The sequence below is a fragment of the Marmota marmota genome, unplaced genomic scaffold (genome assembly GCF_001458135.2).
Source record: "Marmota marmota marmota unplaced genomic scaffold, marMar, whole genome shotgun sequence".
NCBI lineage: Eukaryota > Metazoa > Chordata > Mammalia > Rodentia > Sciuridae > Marmota > Marmota marmota.
Genome location: NW_025999949.1, coordinates 35,023,796 through 35,032,109, shown reverse-complemented (window position 1 = coordinate 35,032,109; position 8,314 = coordinate 35,023,796). Strand labels below are relative to the sequence as shown.

The following is an 8,314-nucleotide window of genomic DNA, read 5'->3' as shown; positions in this document are numbered from 1 at the left end:
CAGTTCTACAGAGTCTGACATCAAAGCACAGGAATTCTGATCAAAAGTCAATACTGGGGGCTGGGGTTGTGACCCCACCTTTACTCTTAGGAATATGAGAAGGGCTGTGTGTGCTGATCCACAGGTAGCTGGAGTAAACAGGCCAAGACCCTCAAAAATCACATTTTAATAGACGGAGTTATTTCGACAGTCAATGGTAGAGCACTTGCCTAGGATGTGTGAAGCACTGGGTTTGATTCTCAACACCACATTTAAATAAAATAAATAAAGATCCAACAGCTAAAAAAAAATAAAAATAATTTTAAAAAGTCAATACTGGGGGCTGGGATTGACATTGAACATAAAACTCTTATCTTTTGGCTGCATACATCTCTTGAAAAGTAACTGTCTTGTTCTGGTCCCATGTCTGTAAAGCCTATTTCCTGAAGTTGCAGCACTTATAACATTCAGAGTAATGACAGTGGGTTTGTTCCTTCAGGCCTTCCGTATTGGTACAAAGAAGCATATCCCAGAGCTTCACAAAGTCACAGTGATTTTAATTTTCCATCTGCAAAATTCCCCAAGGGTAATGATGGCCTCTGACCATCTTTTTTCCAACTTTTGCCTCATCCATACTCTACCACAGCAAAAGGTAGCAGTCCATTAGTCAAAGAGTTTTCTTCAACTATAGCTTCATCATCTGTTGTTGGGAACTGATATATTTGGATGTTATTGCTAATCAATTCATTCATCAGCTTACTCTTAAACTTCTGTAAGTCATTTTTACAAATTGTATCTGCCTTAGCAATCAATGATATAATGTTCACCTTATTGTCAATGTTCTTCATTGTCGATAGATCAAAAGATTTCAGAGAATGTCCTGTAGGTGAAATGAAGTAAAGGCTCACGTGGGCATGAGTATCAAGAAAGAACACTTAATCATCAGTTCTTCTTGAAGAAAGGCCTCAAACTGAGCATCTGTGTAGTTGACTACTGGTTGGTAGCTCCCTGAGGAGCAGCATTCCTGCTGCTTGAATCCTGAGCCACGAAGCAACTAGAAATGCAGCCTTCCTCTGACCTGCCATCTTGAATCCCCTGTAGTCAGTTTTGTAGTCAGAGTCTTTGAGACCTCCAGCTTTGTTTTCTTTTCCAAGATTCTTTTAATTGTTCAGAATTCTCTGAGGTTTCCTACAAATTTTAAGATGGATTTTTCTATTTCTGCAGAAAACATTGACTAACGTGTAATTTTAACTTGGGGTATGGTGGGTGTGGAAGAAGGAGACCAGTTAGGAGGTAGCAGGGGAGGGAATGAATGGTGTTTCTGAGATAGCACCAGACACAGAAGAGCCTGGACAGAGTTAGCAAGTGTTTGGATGATGAAATCAGTAGGACTTAGTGATGGACTGGATATGGGTGAGGAGGGAAAGAAAGAACCAGGAATGACTCCTCGGCCTGGAGTTGAAGCAAACAACAGTGTCCATTGCTGGCATGGAGAAGACAGGAAAGTGAAAAAGGTTGATGGGTATTAACTGTTGCACAGAGGACACCAAAGTCCAAGATGACCATGAAATAGCCAAGTGGAAAGTTCATGTGTGCTGCAGACACCACAGCTTGGCTGGGTTAGAAATTGGGTGGCATTCAGAGCCACAAGCCTGGTAGGGTGGCCAGGGAAGGAGAACAGCTGGAGAAAGGCAATGCCGGGAGCCAGGTCCACCCTGGTATTGCTCACAGGGGACAGGAGGAATGGAGTCAGCACAGGCAGCGTAAGCTCTGGGGAGCAGGCTTGCTGTAGTCGCCATGGTGCCCATGCATGAAAATCAGAAGGAAGCCAGGAGCCAGGCCTCTGCGGGCCCGGGCTGAGGTTCTGCTGCTGCAGTAAGGCATTGGAGCAGGCAGGAGACTAGTTTATGAATACTGTCATTTCCACTAGCCTTTGGGCTTGGAGACCCCCATCTACCTGATCTAGCTTACTTCCGGCCCACCCATCTCCCTGGCAAAGTCCTACATATTCTGTCATGCCTCTCCTCCTCCCAAAGACTTGCCTCCCCTAGCAGGCCCTAGGACTGCCACCTCTCTTACACCTCTCTCTTCCAGTGGACCCCTGCCTGTGCCACTGTGGTCTGTCGGTGAAGCTGGAGCTCCAGCAGCCTGTAGAGCCCTTAAAGACAGAGAATATGTTTTATTCATCTTTGTTTCCCTGAGCCCAGTTTGGAATCTGAAACTGAGAGATTCAGGGGTAAGTTTAAAAATATATTTTTGCATTAGGGTCCTAATTTCTATGTCCTGGCCATTATTTGTGTAATTATTTCAAATAACAAAAGCTGCCAGATGCAGTGGCACATGCCTGTAATCCCAGTGACTTGGGAGGCTGAGGCAGGAGGATTTCGAGTTCAAAACCAGCCTTAGCAATTTAGTGAGATCCTGTCTCAATAAAAAATTTTTTAAAAGACTGGGGATATGGCTAACTGGTTAAGCATCCCTGGGTTTGATCCCTGGCACCAAAAAATAATAATAATGAAATAAAATAACAAAAGCTAAAAACACAACAGATGTGAAAGTAGAATAAACATGAATTTGAAAATGACAAAAATAACAACAGCTAAGTGCATTCACTCCTGCATTCTATACTGAGAGAGTGGGAGCCCATGGTAGCAGCCCTGGGCCAGTTGCTGGTATATGCACTCTGCAAGAAGAGATCCCATGGTGCCTATCTTAGATAGAATGTATGTAACTGTAATTCTCACTGCTGCTGGCAAAGTTATATGGTATAGACCCCTTGGGGAACAGTTAGCATGGTAACATCCTCTTACCATGTTACCCAGCAACTCTACTACTGATATTCACCCAAAGAAACTAATACCATGTCCAGGGGAAGATTGTCACTGGTACATCAGCTTTCTTTACGATGGCCAGGAACAGAAGCACCTGCATGGGCTATTAACACCTGTGCTATGCGCACTCAGTGCGTCAGTGACAGTGACACTCCACAGCAGAGAATTGGTCCACAGAAATCTGGTGCACAGAAAACTGTTTTCTTATTACCTTGGAAGCATTATGCAGAGGAAAAGAAGCCAGACCCAGAGGCAGTCACACTGCACGACTCCATTGTGTGAGATGCTAGATTGGCTAAAACTAATGCACAGTGATGGAGAACAGATCGCAGTGGCCAGCCAGCGGGGACTGGCACTGGCTGCTGAGGGCATGCAGGAAACGCTCTGCATCTTAGTTGTGGTGATAGTTACAGGAGCATATGCATTTGTCAAAACTCATTAAATTGCCTATTTAAAAGGGATGTCTTCTACTATATGAAATCATACCCCAGTGAGGTTGATGTAAAAGAAGAGGCACAGTCCCTGCTTTCATGAAGCCAGCGAGTGAGGAATGTAATGCAAGTAATGACAAGACAACACCTGTGGCAAGTGTCATGCAGGGCTCTGTGGCCTCGCAGAGGAGCCTGAGGTTGGGCTAGCTCCCCAACTAGGAAAGAAGCCTGAGCAGGCCTTGGTTTATCAAGGGCAGGGTCAGGGCTGCTACTGGAATGGCCTTTGCTAATGCAAGAGTTCCATGGAGCCAGACAGCCCAGGGAGAGCAGAGTTCCTCCCTAGAGATGACTCTGACCTGGGACTGATTGCCATCTACACCGTCACAAACTGTTTTCTTATTACCAAAGCAATGCCTCCTGAGTACAGATAGGAAAAAGAGAGAGAGAGAGAGAGAGAGAGAGAGAGAGAGAAAAGCAGACAGGCAAAAAGAAGAAACTTCACTATATCCTGCCTGCATAGATCTCTGGTGTGCATCCCTCCAGACCCTTCCTATTGAGGGGGCCTTGAACGAGAAGCAGGGATCAGAGGGAAGGGTGCTTCCGACAGGAGAAGGAACAGCTTGCATGAAGGTGGGGTGTGAAGTGAGGTCCCGCTGCGGTCACATGCTTCCTGCTTCCTCAGGGTCTGAGTTAGTCCTCACTAGAGAGAGCCTACCACACAGAGTGAATGATGGGGGTCTGGTTATCCATGTGGAGGTGAGGGGAGAAGGGGTTCAGGAATCCAGCTCCTTCCACTCCCCAGTGATAGGATGAACCCAGGGCCTGGGCCTGCTGGGCAAGTACTCTACCACTGAACTACACCCCAGCCCAGGAGTCCTGCTTTGATGCAGGAATTGAACCATAGTCCCCATGGGTCCCTACCCTCTGGCTTACAGAATTTGTCTCTTGATTCACAAACCACACAACTCTTAAATACCGCATCAGTGATTAGGCTTGGAGATGTTTTTTTCAGGAATTAGCCCCCAGGGTGCCCGTGTGCTACCCACATGGCCAGACTCCTCTCCAGGCAGGACCTGCTAAATATCTCCTTGTGTCACTAACACCCTGTTGTCTTTCTGGTGATGTGGCCATTACAACAGTGGAAACCATTGAGTTTCTCATCTGGGGCTTGTCCCCTGGGCCTGAATGAATGGCCAGCTGGCAACCAAGAACATCCTGGTGAGGAAGGTCCCAGCGATTGGGCAGGAGCCTGGCCTGGCCCCCACTCTGTGCTGCCCCCCTCAGGCCCAGGTTCTCTCCACTGCAGTGTGGTCCAGGGAGGACCAATGGTTGCATAAAAGCTGACCTTTGGCAGAGTCCTCCCCACTGATCAGCCTCCCTGTGACCCTCCTGGACAGCTCAACCCAGGGGAAGGCCTGTGCCCTCGGGGACTCCCCACTTAGCTCTTCAGGCCTTGTCCAGCCTTGCCTCCTGATCTTGCCCTGACCTCCTGGAGGCTTTTTTATGTGTGCTCAGTGTCATTATTTCCCACACATGGTTTGTTAAAAATTTGATCAGTGACACTTTTTAAAGCAAGGTAAGGACCGTGGAGGTAGGTACAGAGGCCACTGCCACAGGGGTTTGTAGCAGAGGAGGGAGATTGGGCTCCACTCCAAATCCGGTAGGGGCAAGTGGGAATTTATTGTCAAGGAGCAAGTGGGGTCAGAAGATGGCTAAGGGGAAACACTGGGGGTGAGGAGGATTCTGGTCTAACTGTCCTAACAGGATTCTTGCTCAAGGCTGGCAAGGATGACCTTTAAGTGGTGGGGGAGGAGCAACAGGGTCAGGTGTTGAAGGTGATCAGATATGCAAGGTGGGGGTGGGGAGTCTTGCTAAACTGAGTTAGCAGGGATCTTGTAGATCTGCATTTCACAGGCCGGTGCAGACAGCTTGCCTAAAGCTTAGCCATGCAAGGAATATTTGTCAGGTTTGCCGGTCCAAGCCAGTTGCTTTAGCTCTCTGGGCCATCCTTTCTCCAACCGTAAAAGAACAGAACCCATTTGCAGGGGGTACAAGAATTCAACCAGCAGTGTGAAGAGGCAGCTCCAGCAGCACCTGGCACAGAGAGTACAGTAGGCAAACGTCTGTCCACCTATCATTCACAATCTCACTCTGTGGATAGAAACCGGAGCATCTGTGCAAAAGGTTTTCTGCCGGAAAGGACCCTTTGAACCAGCTAATTACAAAGGCCCTTTCATTTTCCAAAGTGTCCTGGCTTGGATGACAATTGATACTGTCACCCCAACACTAACCAATCACCTCAATCCCTTCACAAGGGAAGGAAAAGGAACTATCCGAGTGCTTGTTCTATGTCATTTTATAGACTGGGAAACAGGCTGGGAAGGAGTCACCTCCCTCAGTGACAGAGAGGTAGGTTGCAGAGCCAGGGTTGGAGCCCCTCCATGTGTGTCTCAGGTGCAGATTGGTTTGCTTAGAATTTACCCAATTAAGTTTAGATTTCTTACATGATGAGATTTTTAGCCCCTTAGGAGGATCCTTGTGTTTTAAGAGCAAAAGCTTATTAAATTTTTCAGGTGAGCAACCCTCTTGGGACTCCTTTGCCTTAATTTCAAGCAACAGAAGTTCAAATAACTACAACTAGCAAAGCACATTCAGGAAAAGCTGATCAGAAGCAGAGAAGGCACTACGGCCCCTCATAAACAGGGAGGAGCCATTTGCTTTTCTCTCTCTTCCCACAGGGCCTGCATGAAGCTTTAGTCCCAGTGCCGGGACCTCATGCAATGCTCTGAAAAGGCATCCACTTTGGCTGGAAACACATCATCTCAGTGTGGTCACCCTTGTGCAAGCTTCTGCAGATTAGAAACAAAGCAGTAATTCCTTAATGATTGTGGCTCCCTGGGTAGGGCCTCATTCATGCCCTGCTGGGCTGTGCATATTGTACTAACTAGAAAGCTATTAGCAGTATGTAGCTAAGGCCTTAAAAAAAGTTAAAAAAAATAACCAAACAAATGGGGACCCAGCCTTTGATCCAGACTGTGCCTCTGGGAATTTCTCTAAGAAAATAATTTGAAATTTGTAAAAGCATTTTACTCAAAGTGATTGAGTGGAAGGTACAATGGGACTATTATGTGAGAAATAAAGCTATGTCTTGATCATACCACCTTGAAGTTGGCTGATTTTGTCTGATCTCAGAAGTGCAGCAGAGAGGGGCCTGGTTAGTGCTTAAATGAGAGAAATAAAATTTTAAACCTTTTTAAATGTTTACACATAACTTTTAGCAGCATGGGAAATGGTTTGGTTAAATGGAAAAGTAGGCATAGTTATATACACACTATGATTACAATTGTATTAACTGGAAACTCAGGCTAGGGAAAATATGGAAAGGCATTTAGGAGATAATTCTGCACAGGTCTCAAGTTTCTACACACCTTGCAAGCAAAGGTACAGACAGCCTCTGCTCCAGATAATATTGCAAGGATTTTTGCATAGAGGATAGCCTTGAAATTAGAGCTAGTGTCTCCATCTGGAGCAAGGCAGGTTGCCTGCTGGGTGGGTAACAGAGATACCTGGGACAAAGTCAACTTTGCATACATCTCATTATAAAAGTTTGGGGTTTCCTAAGCTCAGGAGTCCTCATCTATGATGCAAACCTACTGAGTGTGTAGCTACTTCCACATGCCCGTGGACATGGGGGCAATTCACACAGCCATGCAGCTCACGAGTCACTGCTGTAATAATGTCTCTGAGCAGGACTTGGAGTCTTCTGTCAGCATATGTGAAACTGTGGCAGACAAATTGTGGATAGGGTAAAATATCAGAATTTCATGAGAAATCAGGCAACATTAACAGTGGTTAAGTCTGAATCACTGATGCCATTATTCTTTTTAAGTGTGTGTGTGTGTTGGTGCACATGTTAGGGATTAGATCAGGGCCTCCTGCATGCTAAGCAGATGCCCTACCACTGAGCAACACCCCAGCCTATCTTGCTATTTTTTTCTACTTTTTAGGCTTTTTTTTTTTTTTTTTTTTTTGTACTAGGGATTGAACCCAGGGGTGCTTAACCACTGAGACACATCCTCAGCCCTTTCTATATTTTAAGACAGGGTCTCACTGAGTTGCTTAATGCCTTGCTAAGTTGCTGAGGCTGGCTTTGAACTCACCATCCTCCGGCCTCAGTCTCCCAAGCTGCTAGGATGACAGGTGTGCGCCACCACACTGGCTTAGGTTCTTTTACTCTTATTTTAATCAGAATACTGTGTTTTTACAGTGGAAACAGTGTACAATCAATCTTTGTCATAGATTCCATTTTTGCAAATGTTAGCACCCACTTGCTAAAGTTTGTTTGTATCCCCACATTAGTGCTCGTGGTGTTTTTAGATCATTTCTGGACCTGTACATGTATAGGATAGTGAAAACTTTGGGTCACCAGATGAGCATATTCCAGCTGAGATGAAGCAAGGCCACCCTCTGGCCTTACTGTTTCAGCTGTCATACCCAAAACAAGTATCCTTTTTGCAGCCTCTTTAGCGCCACATTTTTTGCACTTTTGTGCTTTTGTTGGAGATTTTCGTGTTTATAAGGGGCCCCAAGAGCAGCACTAAAGCACTGACCAGGGTTCCTGGGTGCCAGAAGGCTGCGACGTGCCTTATAGAGAAAAGCTTGAATGAACTTCATGTTGGCCATATGAGTTTAATGTTAATTATGTCAACAATCTATTTTAAATAAGGTGTCTTTAAACAGAAAGCACACATCAAATGGCAGTTGACAGAAATGTTGTCACCAGAGAGAGGCTCAAGGCTGGCCGTGGCCTAGCCTAGTATCTCCCGGGGGCAGCTCTTCAGTATTTTCTAATTCAGTGCTTGTGGCCACTTTAACAATGACCACAAGTCATGAAAACCAACTGTATTATAAAACAAAACAAGCCTAGTTGCCCTTGTGGGGAGAAGGTTGCCTAACACCATCCCACAGCCCCTGCAGATAGGACTGGCCCGTGGTGAGACAGCCCCCTCCTGCCTTCCGAAGCAGAGCCCCTAGTGTTGCTGTGACCCTGGCTGCAGCCTGCAGTTCCCTTGA

The 8,314-nt window shown here is 46.1% G+C and overlaps 1 pseudogene; it reads right to left on the bottom strand.

Annotated features, from left to right (window-relative positions):
- Positions 1–301: 301 nt before the first annotated feature.
- LOC107142801 lies at positions 302–7,915 on the bottom strand (annotated as a pseudogene).
- Between the last annotated feature and the right edge of the window lie 399 nt (positions 7,916–8,314).